The following is a 21,613-nucleotide window of genomic DNA, read 5'->3' as shown; positions in this document are numbered from 1 at the left end:
AAACCTTCCAGCCATCAACTCTTTTGTTTTGCTATTGTCACCCCGAGTGGGAAGGGTATGCCCAGACGTGGGTCCCTTGCCTGCTGGGCCTAGAGACCCAAGCTACTCCTCACTGATGACGCCCAACAAGGCTGAAACATGTCTGGGGATGCTTGTGGTCTCGTGCAAAAGGGATGTGACCTAGCAGTTCGGGCTGGACTACCCCTTTGGGGGTGGGACCAAGCCTGATTTGCATATGGTTTTTCCCCTTTTGTAATGGCTTGGCAGGCGAAGAACGATGGTCTGGAGGGTTGCCCAGAGCAATGCCAGAGGTCAAGATTTATTCTAAACCTTCCAGCCATCAACTCTTTTGTTTTGCTATTGTCACCCCGAGTGGGAAGTGTATGCCCAGACGTGGGTCCCTTGCCTGCTGGGCCTAGAGACCCAAGCTACTCCTCACTGATGACGCCCAACAAGGCTGAAACATGTCTGGGGATGCTTGTGGTCTCGTGCAAAAGGGATGTGACCTAGCAGTTCGGGCTGGACTACCCCTTTGGGGGTGGGACCAAGCCTGATTTGCATATGGTTTTTCCCCTTTTGTAATGGCTTGGCAGGCGAAGAACGATGGTCTGGAGGGTTGCCCAGAGCAATGCCAGAGGTCAAGATTTATTCTAAACCTTCCAGCCATCAACTCTTTTGTTTTGCTATTGTCACCCCGAGTGGGAAGGGTATGCCCAGACGTGGGTCCCTTGCCTGCTGGGCCTAGAGACCCAAGCTACTCCTCACTGATGACGCCCAACAAGGCTGAAACATGTCTGGGGATGCTTGTGGTCTCGTGCAAAAGGGATGTGACCTAGCAGTTCGGGCTGGACTACCCCTTTGGGGGTGGGACCAAGCCTGATTTGCATATGGTTTTTCCCCTTTTGTAATGGCTTGGCAGGCGAAGAACGATGGTCTGGAGGGTTGCCCAGAGCAATGCCAGAGGTCAAGATTTATTCTAAACCTTCCAGCCATCAACTCTTTTGTTTTGCTAAGATGGAAGAGTGGCCTGGGCCCAAACCCAGGCAAATGACAAGATGGAAGAGTGGCCTGGCCAAAACCCAGGCAAATGACAAGATGGAAGAGTGGCCTGGTCCCAAACCCAGGAAAATGACAAGATGGAAGAGTGGCCTGGGCCAAAACCCAGGCAAATGACAAGATGGAGGAGTGGCCTGGTCCCAAACCCAGGCAAATGACAAGATGGAAGAGTGGCCTGGGCCATAACCCAGGCAAATGACAAGATGGAAGAGTGGCCTGGTCCCAAACCCAGGCAAATGACAAGATGGAGGAGCGGCCTGGGCAGAAACCCATGCAAATGACAAGATGTAAGAGTGGCCTGGGCCCAAACCCAGGCAAATGACAAGATGGAGGAGCGGCCTGGGTCAAAACCCAGGCAAATGACAAGATGGAGGAGCGGCCTGGTCCCAAACCCAGGCAAATGACAAGATGGAAGAGTGGCCTGGGCCATAACCCAGGCAAATTACAAGATGGAAGAGTGGCCTTGGCCAAAACCCAGGCAAATGACAAGATGGAAGAGTGGCCTGGTCCCAAACCCAGGCAAATGACAAGATGGAGGAGCGGCCTGGGCAAAAACCCATGCAAATGACAAGATGTAAGAGTGGCCTGGGCCCAAACCCAGGCAAATGACAAGATGGAGGAGCGGCCTGGGTCCAAACCCAGGCAAATGACAAGATGGAGGAGCGGCCTGGGCAGAAACCCAGGTAAATGACAAGATGGAGGAGCGGCCTGGGTCCAAACCCAGGCAAATGACAAGATGGAGGAGCGACCAGGGCAGAAACCCAGCCAAATGACAAGATGGAGGAGCGGTCTGGGTCCAAACCCAGGCAAATGACAAGATGGAGGAGTGGCCTGGGCAGAAACCCAGGCAAATGACAAGATGGAAGAGCTCGCTGAGCCCAAATGCAGGCAAATGCCATGGAGAAGACAATAACCTTCTGAGGACTATTTTACAGTATTGGGGCCCCTTTAAACCCCCACCTATCTCAGGAAGGAAAATAAATCATGTGAAGCAGGTGTCCAGGCCATTGATACCGCATTGTTACACCCGGCTTAATCAACTATTATTGCAGTTACATGTTGGCCCAGTGTATAAAAGGCGTGAAGCTCTTGGGAGAACAGACATAGTTTGGAGATGAGCTGGCAATGTGAAGGGTGAGAAGTAGAGTGAGGGAGCAGGTGTCATGAGACAAGAGAAGGCAGAGCATGAGAGTGAGGAAACAGGGGGAAGGAGGCAAGAGAAGGCAGAGCATGAGAGTGAGAGAACAGGGGGAAGGAGGCAAGAGAAGGTAGAGCATGAGAGTGAGGGAACAGGAGGAAGGAGGCAAGAGAAGGCAGACCATGAGAGTGAGGGAACATGAGGAAGGAGGCAAGAGAAGGTGGAGCATGAGAGTGAGGGAACAGGAGGTAGGAGGCAAGAGAAGGTGGAGCATGAGAGTGAGGGAACAGGGGGAAGAAGGCAAGAGAAGGTGGATCATTAGAGAGAGGGAACAGGAGGAAGCAGGCAAGAGAAGGCAGATCATGAGTGTGAGGGAACACGAGGAAGGACGGAAGAGAAGGCAGAGCAGGAAGGAGGGAGTAGGTGGGTGAGAGAACTGGTGGAAGGAGCCGAGAGTGAGGGAACAGGAGGAAGGTGGTAAGAGAAAGGGGAGCAGGAGAGTGAAAGAGGTGGAAAAAGGTGGCAAGAGACGGCAGAACATGAGAATGAGGGACCAGGAGGAAGGTGGGAAGAGAAGGTGGAGCATGAGAATGAGAGAACAGGAGGGTGCAGGCAAGAGAAGGTGGTGTATGAGAGTGAGGCAAGGCAGCAAGGAAAGAAAAGGAGGAAGTTGGAGAATGGTAGGAACTGGTAGAGGAAGGAAGGAGATGAGCAGAGTAGATTAAATGTGTGGGAAGAGGGAGAGAGAGTAAAGCATATCAGAATCAGAGGAAAGAGGACGGCGGTTGACAGCTGTAGCGGATAGATATGTCCTTAGAAAAAACCCAGCATTGGCCAAGCCAATAAGGCCAGAGGAGTGTTAAGAATGCAAAACCAATGGGCCCGATGTTGGGGAGAACCTAGGATACCGGGGCAAGGATACCAGGGCCAGGATACCGGGGCCAGGATACAAGGGGCCAGGATACCAGTGCCAGGATACCAGTGCCAGGATACCAGGCCAGGATTCCGGGGCCAGGATCCCGGGGCCAGGATACCAGGGCCACCATACTGGGGCCATGGCACCGGGGGCCAGGAACCAAGAGCAGGATACCAGGGGCCAGGATACCGGGGCCAGCATACCAGGGCCAGGATACTGGGGCCAGGATACCAGGGCCACCATACTGGGGCCATGGCACCGGGGGCCAGGAACCAAGAGCAGGATACCAGGGGCCAGGATACCGGGGCCAGCATACCAGGGCCAGGATACTGGGGCCAGGATACCAGGGCCACCATAGTGGGGCCATGGCACCGGGGCCAGGAACCAAGAGCAGGATACCAGGGGCCAGGATACCAGTGCCAGGATACCAGGCCAGGATTCCGGGGCCAGGATCCCGGGGCCAGGATACCAGGGTCACCATACTGGGGCCATGGCACCGGGGGCCAGGAACCAAGAGCAGGATACCAGGGGCCAGGACACCGGGGCCAGCATACCGGGGCCAGGATACCGGGGCCAGTGCAGTTCAAAGACTTGTGTACCTTGGGCAAGAGACTGGTAGAGCTAAAGCCTCGTGTAATCAAATAGGTACACAGGATCCTATTTATATGTACCACATCTTACTCCACCAATAGGAACATAGATTATATTATAAAAGAAGGATAAGATGGTAAACTTTCTCTACTTCCACCCCTCCTTCTCCCCCAACGATTAGACACCTCTGACAGATTCTCCGGCACTACAGGTCTTGACAACATAGACTGCGTGCAACATTCCAAATTGTTTAATACAGAATATTTAAATTAAAACATAAGATACTACCCACACCTAACACAGTGTACAAAACTACCACTAAAACCTACAAAATCTAAAAAGCTAAATTTCAAATAAACCACTTACAAATGGACACAGATGAAAACACATATCACAGTACATAGAAAAAACCTAAATGTGTCACTAAAACAACATATAATCCCAACATGTTTCTGTTCTTTAAAGCCCCTTTCGGGCGAACATTATTCAGGGGAACCTTTAAAACATCCACTATTCTTCTCAACACCGTGTTGAATGGGTAGTTTCAGGCAACCAGCCTTAATGTGGTGAATCTTCAACGCACGTCTGTAAATGACAGATAGGCTAATTTTTCTTCATTGAAAAACCAAGATACTTCAAAAGGGGTCTCAATCCGCCGAAAATATCGTCACACCTTCACGCAAGTGAAGCCACCCACAACGTGGGGCAAGGGGTGGAAATCCCTTGTAATGACAACCAAGTCTGCAGATGATTACAAAAGAGGACACAGAACCAATCTCTAGATTAGGAGAAACAAACTCCTCGCTAATGACTCGCGGGGTTTGAAAGAAGACCGTGCAGCACCAGCATGTGTTTTCACAAAGTGCAGCAAAACGCTCACCACTTCCTAGTAAACACTAAGAAAGGACTATACTTTTCGATTAAATACTACACGTTGTGGGTGGCTTCACTTGCGTGAAGGTGTGACGATATTTTCGGCGGATTGAGACGCCTTTTGAAGTATCTTGGTTTTTCAATGAAGAAAAATTAGCCTATCTGTCATTTACAGACGTGCGTTGAAGATTCACCACATTAAGGCTGGTTGCCTGAAACTACCCATTCAACACGGTGTTGAGAAGAATAGTGGATGTTTTAAAGGTTCCCCTGAAGAATGTTCACCCGAAAGGGGCTTTAAAGAACAGAAACATGTTGGGATTATATGTTGTTTTAGTGACACATTTAGGTTTTTTCTATGTACTGTGATATGTGATTTCGTCTGTGTCCATTTGTAAGTGGTTTATTTGAAATTTAGCTTTTTAGATTTTGTAAGTTTTAGTGGTAGTTTTGTACACTGTGTTAGGTGTGGGTAGTATCTTATGTTTTAATTTAAATATTCTGTATTAAACAAAAATGTTTTTTGAAATTTGGAATGTTGCACGCAGTCTATGTTGTCAAGACCTGTAGTGCCGGAGAATCTGTCAGAGGTGTCTAATCGTTGGGGGAGAAGGAGGGGTGGAAGTAGAGAAAGTTTACCATCTTATCCTTCTTTTATAATATAGAGCTAAAGCCTCAACACCAGAGAGAAGCTGATACGTAAGAGCCAGGAGCTAGTCCACCTGGAAGCCATGCTCTTGATCTGATGGGTTTGGCAACCCACCAAGGACAATCATCATCATATCATCCTTATTTCAAAATATTATAATTTCATAAAGCAGCGCATCCATACATTAATGTCAAACATTCATCTACATCATATACATATACAAATACAAGTAATCACTCCAGAATACAAACCTTAAAAATATTGAATAGACATTACAAAGATTTCATATGTGGCCCTAATCAGTTTGACTGCCTTTAGAAATACAGTCACATTCGTACTTGTCAAACCATTAGTCACATGGTGTAAGCGTGCATAACCTTAATACAAATAACTGGAAAGGGCCACTGCCTACACAGTGTCTCATATAATGGGCAAAACAACATACAATGTGTAAGATCCCTGGACACACTACAAAATGTGGACACATCTTTGTACCCTCAAAAGACCTCTTGGCTGGAATCGACGCAAGAGGTAGGGTACGTAGTCATATTCGAGGTCGAAGGCGATACCCCAACCCAGGACTGGGCTCATGGCACACATAGTATAGACCATTTACTAAGGGCAGACATGGGTCCAAACCAAACTCCAGTATTTTGCAAGCAGCGCGCTCTTTGAGAGGTTGTTCGGACACAAGCCCCATATTGCTTGGGTTCCTAAACATGTCTTCCATCCCTAATAATCTCATGGCGGCAAGAACACGTCTGAAGCAGGATGGGCTATTTGCCCCACAGAGACTGCTAACGTCCCGAAGGCAATCTCTATATTTTGCTAAATGCTGTGAATTCCAATAATTTTGCACAGTAGAAAATTGGTTTAAATTAAGCCACCTCTAATCGATCCCATCACAGCCTAGCTCTAATCTTTAAAATGCATTGGGGGCTGAATTTGGTAATTGTAATAACTGTTTGAAAATGTGTTTTCCGTTATCTTCCCAGTTGCCAAATTGATGCCCCGTACACTTTCTACCCATATAATGCTGATGTTGTGGTCTTAACTTTATACACTTTAAGGACTAATTGCATCGCCCTATCCCCATACTGTACTAAACATTTTATAATTCTTTAACAGGACTTTTAATTACCTGGCCTCTGCATCACATGCCCTAGCCTCTCCACAGCCCTTCCTGCACCACATATCCTGGCCTCTCCACACCCCGTCTTGCACCACATGTCCTGGCCTCTCCACAGCCCTACCTGCACCACATGAGCTGGCCTCTCCACAGCCCTACCTGCACCACATGAGCTGGCCTCTCCACAGCCCTACCTGCACCACATGATCTGGCCTCTCCACAGCCCTACCTGCACCACATGAGCTGGCCTCTCCACAGCCCTACCTGCACCACATGAGCTGGCCTCTCCACAGCCCTACCTGCACCACATGAGCTGGCCTCTCCACAGCCCTACCTGCACCACATGAGTTGGCCTCTCCACAGCCCTACCTGCACCACATGATCTGGCCTCTCCACACCCCTACTTGCACCACATGTCCTGGCCTCTCCACAGCCCTACCTGCACCACATGAGCTGGCCTCTCCACAGCCCTACCTGCACCACATGATATGGCCTCTCCACAGCCCTACCTGCACCACATGCCATAGCCTCTCCACAGCCCTTCCTGCACCACATATCCTGGCCTCTCCACACCCCTACTTGCACCACATGTCCTGGCCTCTTCACTGCCCTACCTGCACCACATTAGCTGGCCTCTCCACAGCCCTACCTGCACCACATTAGCTGGCCTCTCCACAGCCCTACCTGCACCAGATGATCTGGCCCCTCCACAGCCCTCCTTGCACCACATGATCTGGCCTCTCCACAGCCCTACCTGCACCACATGAGCTGGCCTCTCCACAGACCTACCTACAGCACATGACCTGGCCTCTCCACAGCCCTCTCGGTGTGTACAGTGCCTATATGGATAAACTGTTGTCTACATTTTTTTTTTAATACCATGGGCCTCATTCCGAGTTTGGTGGTAATTATTTAGTAACTGCCAAATTACTGCTACAATTGGTTACCGTTACACCGCATGGTTCTGTGGGTTTACTACGGGATTACAAATGGTGGTAGTGAGGTGCTAGTCCCCATTTTTTGAGTCCTTAGTACTCCATGGAGTGTCTGGTGGAATTTTGCCACGGTAATTGAGCTGAATGTTCGCTTTAAAGGGGAGTATTTACCGCCACCATGATGCTGGAGGTAATTCCTCCACTTCAATGACAAACTTGTGATTTGGCAGAGTGGTCAAAACTGCAATAATTCCGTTACCACCAAATAAAGTATCAGTAATGGAATTACCTCCTTTTTTTCCGCTCCACCAAACTTGGAATTAGACACAAATATTTTGTTTTTCTGGTGATAATACTGTGCCTTCTTCGCAAGCTAAATGATTGGAGACAATCGGGTTGCCGCGGCAGCCCCATATGTGTTTTATATCCGAGGACTGTGTTGTCCGTGAAACGTAACAAGCCTAGCCTGCCCCGTCCCCCCGACTAGCGGTGCAACCATCTCAAGTCCTGAGCTCCCCACTGCCAGACCATTCATTGAAATCCCAAACAGGGGAGCAAGAACACACCCCTGCCTAACACCCAGGTTCACCTGAAAAGGAAGGGTGGTTTCACCACCTGACTCAAACTTCACCTTTGCAGAATTGCTGGAGTAGAGCCTTCAAATGCCACGTAGGATTCCAGCTGGGGGGGCCCAAGTGGGGGACTGACTTATGCAGTGGTGGCATGAAGTATGAGCGCACACACATAATGATCACATTTATTTATTTATTTTAATGTTTATAATACGCCACGTGCCCATGGGCCTCGGAACGCACATGAAGAAGACAAGGCAAGGACAGGCAAGAATCAGATCAGTAGCCAGGAGATAGAATTCGGGCAGCCCCGTACTTAACCTGAGTTAAGTTTGAAGAAGTGAGTTTTGACTTGTTTCTTGAACAGTGCAAGATTGTTAACCAATCGGCCCAGGAAGTGCGTTCCTATGTAGGGAAGCCTGGATATCAAAAGATGTCCCCCCGAAACGTGCCAACTTATATCTGGGCTGAGCTAGGGTGGGGTAGGCAGAGGATTGAAGTTGTCTCTCTAAGGTTTGAGCCTTGAAACGGTCCATTAGATATATTGGGCAGGCACTGGACTGGCATTTAAATGACAAAGTAAGAATCTTGTGGGTGATCCTATGTTTGACTGGTAACCAGTGCAATATTGTACGCGCATTAGACACATGGGCGCGTTTGGGCATGCCATGAATGGCACGAATTGCGCTGTTCTGTGCAACCTGTAGTGACTGCGTTTTTGAGAGTGCGGTTCCAGCCAGCAGGCTGTTCTATAGTCAAGTCTGGAATTACTTAGTGCTGCAGCGAGCAGAGCGCAGTTCCTGACTGGGAGAAATGGGTGAACGTATTTAACTAACTTGGAGACGAGGCCACAAGAGGATCGAATGTGAGAGATGTGTGGTCTCATGGTCAGTTCAACGTCAAGGATAACCCCTAGCGTTTTAACTTTCTTAACTTTCTTCGACACGTTGGAGGATATTGGCGGCAATACAAAAGTTGGCATAGGCAGGGTTACGTTTTTTAAGACGAGGACTGGATGCTACAATCAGGAGCTCCATTTTTTTCTGCAGTTCAAGGCAAGTGAGTTGTCTGCCATCCAAGCCTGGACTGCATTATGGATTTTGTTTATGGCAACTGAGTCCTGTTCATAATTCCCGCTCAGCTCAAGGACGACCTGGGTGTCATCAGCATAATTCATATACTGTACACCCAGGGTGTCCAGTAAGTTGAGCAGGGGCCTAATGTAGATGTTGAACAGGGTTGCTGAAATATATGAGCCCTGGGGATACCACATGGTTGAAGAACAGGGGAGGAGCTTGCTTTGCCCACTGCTACCCGAACATACCGAGGCACAAGCAACGAAGAGATCCATTGTGTCGAACTGCTCAAAGCAACGTGCCAAATCCCTGAGCCTTGCCACTAGGAGAGAGTGGTCCACTAGATCGAAAGCAGCAGAGAGATGTAACAGCATATGCAGGGAGGGATGACCCCTATCCCCTATGCAGGACATAGTTTAGGATAAGGGGGTGGCACCTACGTGGCCAATCAGATTCCACGGGTAGCACATGCCACGCCAAGCCACTCCCTGGACACACCACGGGAACGGGCATCAAACCAATAGGACAGACGGAAAGCTGGAGCCAGGAAGCCTCCTTGAGGCTGCGACCCAGGACGCTAACTGGGAAGCTAAGCCCGGGGAACTGAGCATGGGGTGGGGAAAGCCAGAAGAACGACTTGGGGTATAACTAAGCCAGTGATCAGCTTGGCACGTGAGCAATTGCCCTTGGTGTGGTGGTAAGAGGGGGCTATAATGACAAAGGCCTGAAAATCAACCCAGGACAGATGGGAAAGCAAGGGGCTGTCGTCAGCAAGCCAGCGACCACGGCACACAGAGACAGCTTCTGCCATGTGGGGTGCTTTGGCTATAGGGTCCGAGGGCCCAAGACCCACTGGACTGTGAAAGAACCTGTTTCACTTTCAGGAGAAAGCCTTAACCACAAGATGGCGTAGAACCTTTGCCCTCAGGGCAACGACCCCTGAAGACACCGAACCTGGGCCTGCTCGTGTTCAGATCTCCCGGCATCCTCGCCCTGATTTGTGGAGACGGCGTCCATTTTGCTTTCACCTTTACTGCCACCCCGAGCCTGATTCACAATACACCCTGCTTGTCAAGCACTGATTTCCTGTCCCCAGTTGCAAGGAAAAGTGCCTCTTCTTTTTCTTTTTAGGAATCAGGCATGAATACGGACATTGATGATATGAGAAATGAATGTAAGAGGTTTCAAATGTTTCTCTAGTCGACTCCTTTTCTTCTGTCATTTCCTGCATCTCTTGGAATGCATTTTGATTCATCACAGATCAGTTGTGCCACATTAGGAGAATATGTGAAGTGCAACCACCCTCCCCACCCCCTCTCCCCCAATCAAGGCGTACAGGCAAGTGGTAGATTTTTCAAAACAGAAACAGATTCTCCAGTCAGTAGAGGAAGTATGAAGGATTGCCCACAGGGGCACTTTATTTCAAGTGTTCGTCTCCCTGACATGTTTACCAGGGTACCCCATGTGTCGACAAGGCACCCCCAAATTGCACATGAGCAGAGAGAGGCAATAAGAACCGTAAGCGCCACATAAACACATTATTATCGCTACGAGTGAATGGGGGATCCCTGCACCCTTGCCTCCCTCAGATGTAGGAACAATCATTGAGAGGACAGTAGGAGCCTTGGGGGCAATGGGGGTTTGACACCATGGAAGGAGCAGGCGTAGACAGGAGAGGGCAGTGGCATGGGCGCGCTCGGGTCTCCACCCTCAGCACTTTGAGGTGACCAAAGAGATGCCTGTAAAAGGTGATTGGTGGGCATGAGGGATATGATATGTTATTTATAACGCACTTAATGCCCAGAGGTTTCTAAGTTCGGACCCGGGGAGCGAACCTGTGGTGCTCAATGTTGTTTTGCTTCCAAGGCAAGCACATTGCCCCTGAGCTATCCTCCCGAGACAAGGGAGATTTGTTGTATTGGCATTTAGGGGATGAAGTAGGGAATTCAAACTTTTGATACGATTAAAGTTAGGCTGAGGTTGTGGAAGGTATTGCATGGTACATTTCCCAGCTGATATCATTGCAGTTGGTATTTTTGCTGCCAATATTATCGCATAGAGCCAGTGCTCCGGACAAGATTTTGAAGTGAAAGTGTTTTACTCCCTATTTTTTAAAGTTGGGATTAAACTGAGTGTGTCCTATTCCTAATTAAAGTGTTTTCTAAGTGAGTAAAATATGTTTTAACAGCAAAACAGAAACATTTTTGCAACAAATATCTCTTTGCGCCTGGTCATTCATGCACATCAAAAGATACGTTTTCACCGCTTCGGACCAGGCTGTAATAATAGTGTTTTCTTCCTGAGTCACTGTGGCCCTGATTCATGGAATTATTTGCGTGTAAAACAGGGGTTTGCGTGCCATTCTGCCCGCACACCCCTGTTTGACGAATGGAGATTTGCGGGCAGAACGGCACGCAAATCCCCGTTTGACTGTTATATCTAAAGTGCGCTTCTAGACAGAGTTTTCAGCGCGTGCAATACAACGTTAGCAACATAAAAAAAATACATTTAAATAAATTGGGATTTTCTCCACAGCAGTCCGGTAGATGTCCAAAAACCTGAATGCCTGAAACTGGATCTAGTAGAAATATCCTATATCCATGCAAATCTCCCACTTATCCCAACTGATGATGTTAGATTTTCGTTCTTCATTGTTAACTCATACGTTCTAATCAGTTGCTGTACTGTATTGTTGTTCTGTTTTATGCTTTGTATGGTCATTGTTAATAATACAAATCTCTTAAACAAAAACAAAAAAAATACAAAAAAACAAAAAGAGAAATAGCCTGTGGGGGGTCTGCAGGGATCTATGCCCGGGATTGCAGAGAGGGACTGGCAGTGAAATTAACCCTGCCCCTGCATGGTGATACCATGCTTTTCTCCTGACCTCGTGAAGTGTTCTTTGTGGCATGGCCACACTTTACGTTTCTCAATTACCGGCATTTGTTGGTGGTTCTTGGCATTCCCAACACCGGTATTTCCCCCAGGGAGACGATAGTGCATATTGGCTAAAATGGTGGCTTTTGAACCAGCACGCAGGATTGCCCCTTCCCCACTAGACCAAACCGTGTGATCTTGTTCCGATCTCTTTATCTCCCTCCGTCTCATTTACCCTGTCTGCCAAAATAAGGAGTGGCCCAGAACAGGATACGTGCTGTGTCAAAAAGACACATTACACATTACATTTGCCTGCTCTGTCAGCTGCGTTCGTTCGGTTTTCTAAAAGGCACGCGTTCTTTTTGAAAAACATGTTAATTGTTTTCATCCTCATTCGAATATTAACGTGTTCATCCCAGAAAAATTTACCATAGGGCAAAAGTTCAATAATTTCTCAAAAATCTGCAAAGTCCGTGAAATGTTTTTCTGCAAAACAGTTGACGCGCCACACGCAACACAAAAAAAAAAAAACACTTTTGAGGGGAAATCACTCCATGGCGTGCAGCTTCTTGGGATCAGCTTCGCCCATGCTGAAGTGGGAAAGGGGACTTTTCATTAATCTGTCTGCACCACGTAAGAACCGCAGGCAAAGGTCAAAAGGGGTCAAAGAGTTACAAACAAAAATGCGTAGTTGGTAGGAGCCTCCATGGCTCCAGGCAATGTGGCCACGACCTCTTCCCTCCTGGGCTTTTGGTGAAAAGCGGACCCTCTAGTTTTGATGGGACATACACCGCAGTGGTGTAAGCCCCACTACAGAACTGTAATGCAGTGGGGTGCCAGAGCCCCCTGGTCGCCCAAACTGAAAGGCATACGTTCAGGGCAAATAGGTCCTCCACACTCCCAGCGCCGCTCCAGCTGGCCCAGGTGGACGGAATGAGGGAGGTACTCACCTCCGGGGTTCCCGGCCCTCTGCTCCCCGTCTCTCTCTCTATCTCTCGCTCTCTCTCTCTCTCTCTGTCACCGGTGGCAGCCTGCTTTTAGCATGACCTTGCGAATAATGCGGAGTTAAGAATAGACTTTCGTTCGGTTCGGCTGTACATTTCCTGGGGTTTCCCCCTGTACAGAGCATGCAAAATGAAGACCCAGAAACACCCAGCATGGAAGGTTCATTGCTGTCCTCTTTCCATGCACGTTCCACGGACAGGGTGGGACTGGGCCATAAAACCGTCTTGGGCAAAATGAAAAAGCTGCCCACAGTTTCAAATGGCAATTCATTCCTTTCGGGGTTCTATTAGGGGCTACATCCAGGGACGTCAATTCACCAAAATGCCAGGGGTAGCGGAAATGACATCACATGACTCTTGACCTCTGATGACATCACAGGAAGTGATGTCATTTGACCGCACCCTGAAGTGAAATCACAGGAAGTGATGGAACACGACCTTTCACCCCTTGACAAAGCAGGAAGTGGATAGCATTGTTCCCAAAAACACTACGAAACATATGTTTATGATATCACTGTAATGGGATATACATTTCATACAAGAATGGATCACCATATGTATCATTAATATCAGTGTGTATAGGTCCATATTGCCCAAATACTGTGAATGCAAGCAGACGTCCAAAGCCAAATGAGAATGATGTGTTATTATATAGCAGTCACACTTAAACATAGAACATATCACTCAACCTGTGTTGGTACTCTTTTATCAACCTCAGAAGGATGAATGGCTGAGTTGGCCTTGCCGGGATCCGAGCCTGCAACCTGCAGATCACACACACATCTCAGCAGCGAGCGTTCAACCAACTGAGCTATGTCACTGGCTCTAGCAATCCTACCCGTTGCAGTAAAATGAGCAATTACATGTCTAAAGGTTCTCAAAGTCAGAAAGCAAGTTACACTCTGTAGTGGATACCATCAAACTGGTAACTGAGATTTAACAGCAGGCCAGGCCAGTTCATCTGCAGGTCTGGTGCAAAGTTGGCCGCATGTCAAGCCTGCATGGATCTACTTTTCAGGATTCAGAGGTTGGCAAAACACATGCCATTGCAAGGGTTCATAACTGTGTATTAAAGGTTTAACCTGTGCAGTCTTCAATGTTACCTCACTCTGCCTGAAGCTTCACAATGGTTTCCTGACGTGTAAACAGTACGGCAAATAAAAAGACCAGACCATTTGTGGACGGCGAAGTGTCCGCTGTTGTCTCAGCTTTGCTTTACCAGTAATAAAGATGGACCTTGAATTGGAGACACATTTCCAGCACACTTTCTTTGCATTGCTGTACTCCTTGCTAAATGAATGGACCCAGATAAATGTGGCAATGTTCGCGCCGAACAGCAGGCCATGGAGGTAGGAAAGATAGACACATTGCAACAAAGCATTAATTGTGGCACAATGAAATCAAGGGCCACTTTATGTGCTGTGGTCAACCATTTCTGCACTGTGCAACAAGCTTTTAGGCACAAGGATTTTGTCAACGGACCGAGGACACCGAGATGGAATGTCTTGTGATGATTGTAACAGAGACAACGGCAGAAAAACACATGCTATGACTGCAACTTGCGAAAAGCAAAATACATAGTCTGAAATGGATGCTTATTCTACTCTAAATGCTTTTTGGAAGTTTTTGTCTGCATTGTGAATTTGAGGTGTTTAAGAACTGACTAAATCAGCAACTCACCCCTGAAGGGTGGCTGAAATAAACCTTTAATGAGTGTGGCTATTATTGTATAGAATTCCAGAAAGACACATTATTTGCTATTCCTATTCTTTCTTATGTAGAGCCACTGCTCAAAGTGTTACACTCATGGAACCCCCTGTTTTTTAAGAGGCCTAAACGAGAAAGCCAGCGGCTCCAGAAACAAAGAGCCACATTGTGCTGGCCATAGCCCAGGAGCTTCCATTTTCTCCCAAATGACGTCCCTGGCTACAGCGAAAAGACCCGGGGTTAAAGCCCCTCCAGCGCCCGCCCCCAGCAATGCCTCTGGTAATAGTCTGAATAGTACCCAAGGGAGAGTTTTTTGATAAATGTAATGCAATTTGTGAAATTTAAAGAATATTTATTCAGCAACAATGGTCAAAACTAGTAGCTGCATCATGAAGTAACTCATCAAACTGGCCCGCATTGCCCAAAAAACGGTCAATTTTGACCCAAAAACTGGCCAACACTAGCATTTTGCGTTTTTTCCCCAGAATTGCCCTGTTGCCCTATAGGCCGGTCCCAGCCTGACGGCGGTTCGTAACCTTAGCAAGTGCAATTCCGTCGCAGCGTCATGACGTTCAACGCGTTGCTCGATCACAATGTGCTAGTACCCCCAAAGGCTTCCCAATGGCTTTCCATTGGACTTTTTACAGAACAGAGCTTGTGGCTATAGATTATTTTTGATTGTCACCGAAAAGCATATTTTTTTACGTTAGCAGGGGCCTTACAAGTATTGTGATAATGATTAAACCAAGTAGTATTTTTAACACCTCCCTATTTTTAAAATACCACCTAATTACAGGATAGTTATGGCATGGGGTACATAGAAAGCACTGCCTAAGCTAAACAGCCCTTATGTTCCTCAGTCAGTACTTCCAATGTACTGCTTGTGAGCCCCATCTTTAGTTAGGCCCTATTGAAATAATAGGATCTACACATGTAATGAGAACCTAAGTCTCCCAATTAGCCTGAGTTCAGCCTTTTAGGCTGGTCCGCAGAGAGCGCTCTATAGGCAGGGTCATCCAGGTCACCCCAGCATATGTTGGTGGGGGGCCTTCATGCATTGGATATCAGCTTACATTGGAATATTGGCAAGGCAGTGTTAGGCGGCACTGAGTAGGTTCTTCTGAAATGGTAAGACAGGCAACTCATTTAGGTTGTGGATTTTTGGGGATTTCGCTGGAGGGCTGCAGCAAAAGTGCCTTGTCCTTTTAGTCCCAGTTCTTGGCTTGCTGGAGCTAATTGTAGTGGTGGCGGCCCCAGAGTGCTGGCTGATGCGCTGCCTGTCTCTTAGAATCCCTGTGTAACTAACGATGCTTGGCCCGACAACCTATCCAAGTGCTCTTTGAGATTTAATAAAGTATATTACGCTTTAACAGATCTGTGCCTTCTGTTCCGTTTTTAGTTTGGGCTATCTGGTGGCTCTTGTGCCACCTATAAGCGGAAACGATTGCATTAGAGTACCAATAGGAACAAATAGCATATGAGGAGGGACACACAGCTTGTAGGTGTTGTTTGGTTATTTTCCCACCCATTGACTTCCCATAGCCATGATAATCCCTATAGCCATTCCCACTAAGTTCCTGCCCCTCCCAACCCAAAAAACACCTCCTCATGGGAACTCTTTGGCCTCACTTTCATCAAGCCTTACCATCAAACTTTCCACTGGAAGTGCCTGCCAGGGTTTTTTAAAGGCTGTCTTCTGAGCATTAATGACATTGGCCCTGATTCACAGAGCGTTTTCCAATGGGGTGGGGTTTGACATTATAAAACGCTTCTGTCAAGTAGGGCCTTAATTGGATCAGTGAATGCGCTTTTGGTGTAATAAAAATGTCTTAACAAGTTCTTCCTTCAGGCACTAGATTTATAACCACTAAGATTATCCTTCAAGGAAGTCCTTGTAAAACAAGCATTGGCAAAGCCAACAGTTTTGGCTCGGGTATAAGTGTTAGGCATTTACCAGGCACTGCTATTCGATGCCCAGGTACTCGCATGCATCATTTTGCACTTGCTACATCAATGGCCAGTTAATACCACTGTGGCTGTTCCTGGCAACTGCCTTTCCCAGGCCTACACAAAAGCCCAAACTGCTGGCATTGCCAATGCCTGTTTTAAGGTAGTAACTACAATAATGGAGCGGAACTATGCAATTGCATAACAGAGGAAGGTATGAATACAGTTCCAGAGTGGCCATGGGTCAGGAGCAGCCAGACTTCGAACCAAACCATGGTGTTTGTGCTCCTTCCTACAACGGTGCTTGGGCCTACACCTATTTAAAACAACCACAAGTGTACATTTTTACAACATGCCACGTAGTCACTATCTCAGATGGTCTGACCAAATTAAGGATCTTGGGGCGCCAGACCACGGTCCTCGTCGTTTTCAACCACCTTCATCAAATGCCATGAATGGAGGTAAATTGATCTTGCACATGTTATATGCTTGTGTCAAGATTACAGAGTTTCATGGGCTTATTACAAAGAGTGTGTCTTCTATCTGTCTCCGCACTCTCTGGCTGCTGACATGTTTCACCCACGTTTTATTTGTAGAATTCATCAGGAGATCAAACACAAAAGACCTTTGTCCGATGACAGAAAACACATTCCTATTCACAGCACTGGCTTAGCTCCCTGTGGAAGCACCTGGGAATTATTCTGGCTTATTCCTCTTGCATTTGGTGTGTATGCACCGTAATAGAGACTTTGTGGCTCCGATTGTGGAGGGGGGCATGAGAGGTGATGTGCAGGACAATACCGCAGCTGCTAAGCACTGTACTTCTAGCAGCATTCTGTTGCTACTCTTGGCAAAAAGCACATTTGCCAAGAGTATCTTACTTTAGTTTTCAGGCACATGGTTTTTTTCAATGCCACAAACTATCATAGCAGCGAGGTTGCAGTGTGTGTATTAACAAATGTACTGCACTGATTGGCAACACAATTATGGGCTCACTCTGTTTTGCTGATAAACTTAGCTGTGAAATCAACACAGAGATTGGGTAGAGGTGTGGCACGCAAAGAGGTGCTCTACTTGAAGTACTTAAGCGGGGAAGTGGGAAAAAAACCTTCTAATTGCTTTGTATATTGATGGAATTTACTAGTTGCATTGTTAGTACGGGGACCAGATTTTCAAGACAAAAAACGGAGACGATCAAAAAACATAAAAGAAGGACCAACCCACTCCCCCTGCCACCTTAACTCGACCTTCACGTCTGCCTCCTCCAACCCCCGACCCCCCACCCCCCCAATCCCACCGTAACTGCATAAAAAATGTTGCTGTTTTGAATGTTGATAAAAGCACGTAAATAACAAAGGAGCTGTTGGACATTTATTTATTTAATTGTTTTTTATAACGCACCTAATACCGAGTTTGGATTCGAACCTCTGTTGTTCTGTCTGGTCTTGCTTCCAAGAACAGCCGTTGCTCCTGGTCTATCCTCCGTTCACAGCTCCGTTATTAAGTAGCGTCACAGCCTGTCTCTGTTGCGTACAGTTGGTACCTGGAAGATTGGGGGTTCAATCAAGACGGTCCTCAGATGACAACATTCTGCAAATCAATTCATGTTTATTTGAAAACCAGTACTGTCACCCTCCCTTTACCCAAAACCGAGACTGGTTTTTTAAATAAAAAAACTCTTGGGACAGTGAACAAAGGGTCCAATTTCATGACAGCCTTGGCAAAACCAAGACGTGTGGTCCCCCTAAATCAGTGGTCTTCAAACTTTTTTGGCCTGGGCCCCCCCTGAGCAAAGTTTGGCCAGGCCGGGTCCCCCCAAAAGTGCCAGATGGACAGTATGTAGAAATCACTATGAACTTCTGCGTGCCGTAACTGCACCCTACTCCCAGTACAGACCGTGGGCTCTCCCCACCCTACTCCCACCACTATCCCAGTGCTGGCGCCCATCCTGCTCCCGCCACAGTCCCATAACACACTCATACACACATTCATACACATTTAAATAAAAAATAAATCACCATAAACGTACCTTCTGCAGGGGCCTGCGCGTGGTTGCTAAAATGCCCTGCTCCAGGTTGCTCTGCCCATATGTGCAAGGAGGCGCAGGAGCACCCCCTCGCACATACATACATGCAGTGCCCCAGCCGGCATTTCCAATGAGCTATGCAAGGCTGGCGAAAAAAACACCCCCAGCGCTGCATTGCTCAGTGATCATGTGCGGCTGGGGAAATGAACTGTCAAAGGCAAACAGTGTTTCCCTTTAACAGTCAGCCAGCCCAGGAGCACTCCCTCAGCTGGAAAAAGCAGCTGAGGGAGTGCTCAGTGTTTCACTGGGCTGGCTCCTCGGCCCCTCCATAATGGGTGAGGTGGCCAGTGGGTGGACGCCCCCTCACTCATTATGGATGAGCCAGCAGGCTTGGACTGGCCTATAGGGCAATAGGGCGATGACCGTACCAAAAATGCAAAATGCTAGTGTAGGCCAGTCAAAATGGGCCACTTTTTTAGCCAATGTGGGCCAGTTTGAGGAGTTACTTCACTATGCAGCTAGTAGTTTTGACCATTGTTGCTGAATAAATATTCTTTAAATATCACAATTTGTTTACATTTGAACAAAAAACACCCCCTTGGGTACTACTCAAACAGTCTGTGACTAAAGGACTGAATATCCATTTGCAACTGCTGGCCATTTTTTAATTGGTGCCTAAAACCGTTGTATGGTCCAGTCTGACCATGTGAGCTGCCCCTTCCCATTTCCTCCAATCTAAATTTTTTTAATAATAAATAATAAAAAAAAATGATATGTATATCTTTTTTTTTTGTTTTGTTGACATTTCGTGCTGGGCTTTGGCGCCCCCCCGGGATGCGGCCGCGCACCCCTGGGGGGCGCGCCCCACAGTTTGAAGACCTCTGCCCTAAATATTAGCAATACAAGTATTTCAGATGATTTTCAGATGGAAAGTAACTTTCCTCATTATAAAGTGTGCTTTTAGCAGACCTGAGACCTCCTTCCGAGCCCAAGTAGAGGCTGGAGGTGCCGCGGACAGCACTGACTCCATACAACCTCAACATAGCGCTTTGGCAAATGGGTGCACTACGTTTCATCCAGAAGCGGGCCCTGGTCACTGGCTCCCTACGTTTCTGGGTCAGGGATTTCATTTAAGAAATGGATCCATTCTGGGAGTTGTAGACTGACTTAGGTTTATATGAACACATTGATGCTAAGCACCCAATACCAATGATTTGTAAAACAAAATAATAAAGCACGGGCAGGGGTGGACTGGCCTATTGGGACCTCTAGAGATTTCCCGGTGGGCCTCTGCACCCTGGGTCTCTTTTGTGTGGTAACCTATTTTATTTCCAAATGTTCTCATAGGAAAAGTGTTGGGCCTTCTGAAAACGTTATTTCCGGAGCCTCTTTTGGTTCCTAGTCCACCCCTGAGCACAGGAGTTGGGAAGTGGAGTCCCAGTGATATTATTTATTTATTCAGTCATTTGTAGAGCACACCAAGCCCGAGCGCATCAAAGCGCTGGTTACAGTAGGCGCAGCTTTCTGAATCAGACAGAGATAGTACAGAAATACGGCTCATGAGGTGAGCACTTGAAAACGTAAGACACGTAATGACTGACTGTGCTGTGGTTGAGACTGGTAGTGGGTTATATTGCTTGTGAATCGTCCACTGACTACGGAAGTGTATTGCCCATGACCTAAAATACTGCCCTCCACATGTTTTATCAATATGTTGTTATACAGCACCAGATTACCTCTGCCGTAATATCAGAGCACCTGGGTCGGAAGAAAGAAAGTGCGCCAGGGGAAGATAGGGGAACGGGGAGAGCGGGAAATAGATGCTCGAAAGGTAGTGAGGTATGGGAACATTTTGTGATAGCATGGGGGTGCCCCACCTGCTACATGGCTCCTGAGTCTGCAAAATGGAGGTGGCAGATATGTCCTAAAGTGCTGAGATAATCGGGTTGTGTTTGCAAGGCAGGTTTGGAGAATTGTAGGTTACTACACAATGTAATATTGGAGGCACGAGGGGCTCGAGCGTGTGTTTGGGCCATGCTGGAAGTTTAGTGGCTTATTTTCTCCGGCGTCTGCACACGTTGCGCCTCTGGTTGAACTCCAGAGTGTTAATTCTGTGACTGCCAGGCCTGGGCCAAGTGTGGCTCAGTTCGATATAGACTGTGTATTAAGACAAATGTTGTTGTATACGCATACCTGCCTATTGGGTAACATCACTTCGGTATAGGAAAAAACTTCAAAATTGAACTCAAGGCAGAAATACCTTAGAATTCAAAGCAATGGTGAAGAGTGAGGGTATTCATGGGAGCCATGCCTCTGACACGGAAAGGCTCCTATTTGACCCTAATCCAAGAGATATGATATGATATGATATTTTATTTATATCACGCTCATACACAAGTGTTTCAGAGCGCGAGACAGAGAGCCATGACCTGGGTATTCGTAGAAATGCACATCAGTGCTCGCTTTTCATGCACCACCTACTGAAGCCCTTTCTCTAATCCTCACCAGCCATTTTGTTTCACCAACTCTGCATGTCTCTCTGGCTGCCTCCCATTCGCTTGTTTGGAGCTGCAGTTGCTCTCTCCTTTCGCCTTCTAGTCCCATGGATATCTTACAGTTCTTTTATCTTTCGCAATTACTTTCTCTTTCATGTATCACCGTCTATCAATAATGCAGCTTTTCTTGGCGATAGCCGCCTGAAGGTGTGTTCGATCTCGTGGGTGTCCATTTCAATGTAATTAGGAAGGTAGATTATGTGGCTTTTCCGGAGAGCCCCAAGGTGTGCCCAGTCAGGTGCCTGAAGGTGTACGAGGTCATGGTGGAGCAAGTCAAGCACACAGGGGAATCTCAACTGTTGATAGCGATGAAGCAGCCTTTTAAGGCGGTGGCGTCGGCTACGTTAGCAAGATGGGTAAAATGGTGCATGGGCTAAGCGGGCATTGACATGGGTCAATTTGGCGTTCACTCGACCAGGGGAGCCATGGCATCTACGGCCTTCAAGCTAGGAGCAAGCCTCAAGGACATTTTGAAGGCGGCAGACTGGTGAAATGAAATGACTTTTAAGAATTTTCATTTTAGAGCAGTAGATCAGGTATGATATAATATGATATGGCATTT

The 21,613-nt window shown here is 47.4% G+C and overlaps 1 protein-coding gene across 1 annotated transcript in view; it reads right to left on the bottom strand.

Moving 5' to 3' along the window:
* TNFRSF13B (TNF receptor superfamily member 13B) overlaps positions 1-12,868 on the bottom strand; it is a 124,025-nt gene extending 111,157 nt beyond the window's left edge. Inside the window, exon 1 of the mRNA XM_069643088.1 lies at positions 12,763-12,868. The gene's annotated coding sequence lies outside the window, so the exon portion shown is untranslated. The remainder of the gene's footprint in view (positions 1-12,762) is intronic.
* Positions 12,869-21,613: the final 8,745 nt, after the last annotated feature.

This window comes from Ambystoma mexicanum, chromosome 2p (assembly GCF_040938575.1).
Source record: "Ambystoma mexicanum isolate Mex_15411 chromosome 2p, UKY_AmexF1_1, whole genome shotgun sequence".
NCBI lineage: Eukaryota > Metazoa > Chordata > Amphibia > Caudata > Ambystomatidae > Ambystoma > Ambystoma mexicanum.
Note: the sequence above shows the minus strand (reverse complement) of the source record. Positions and strands in the feature narration are given on the sequence as shown.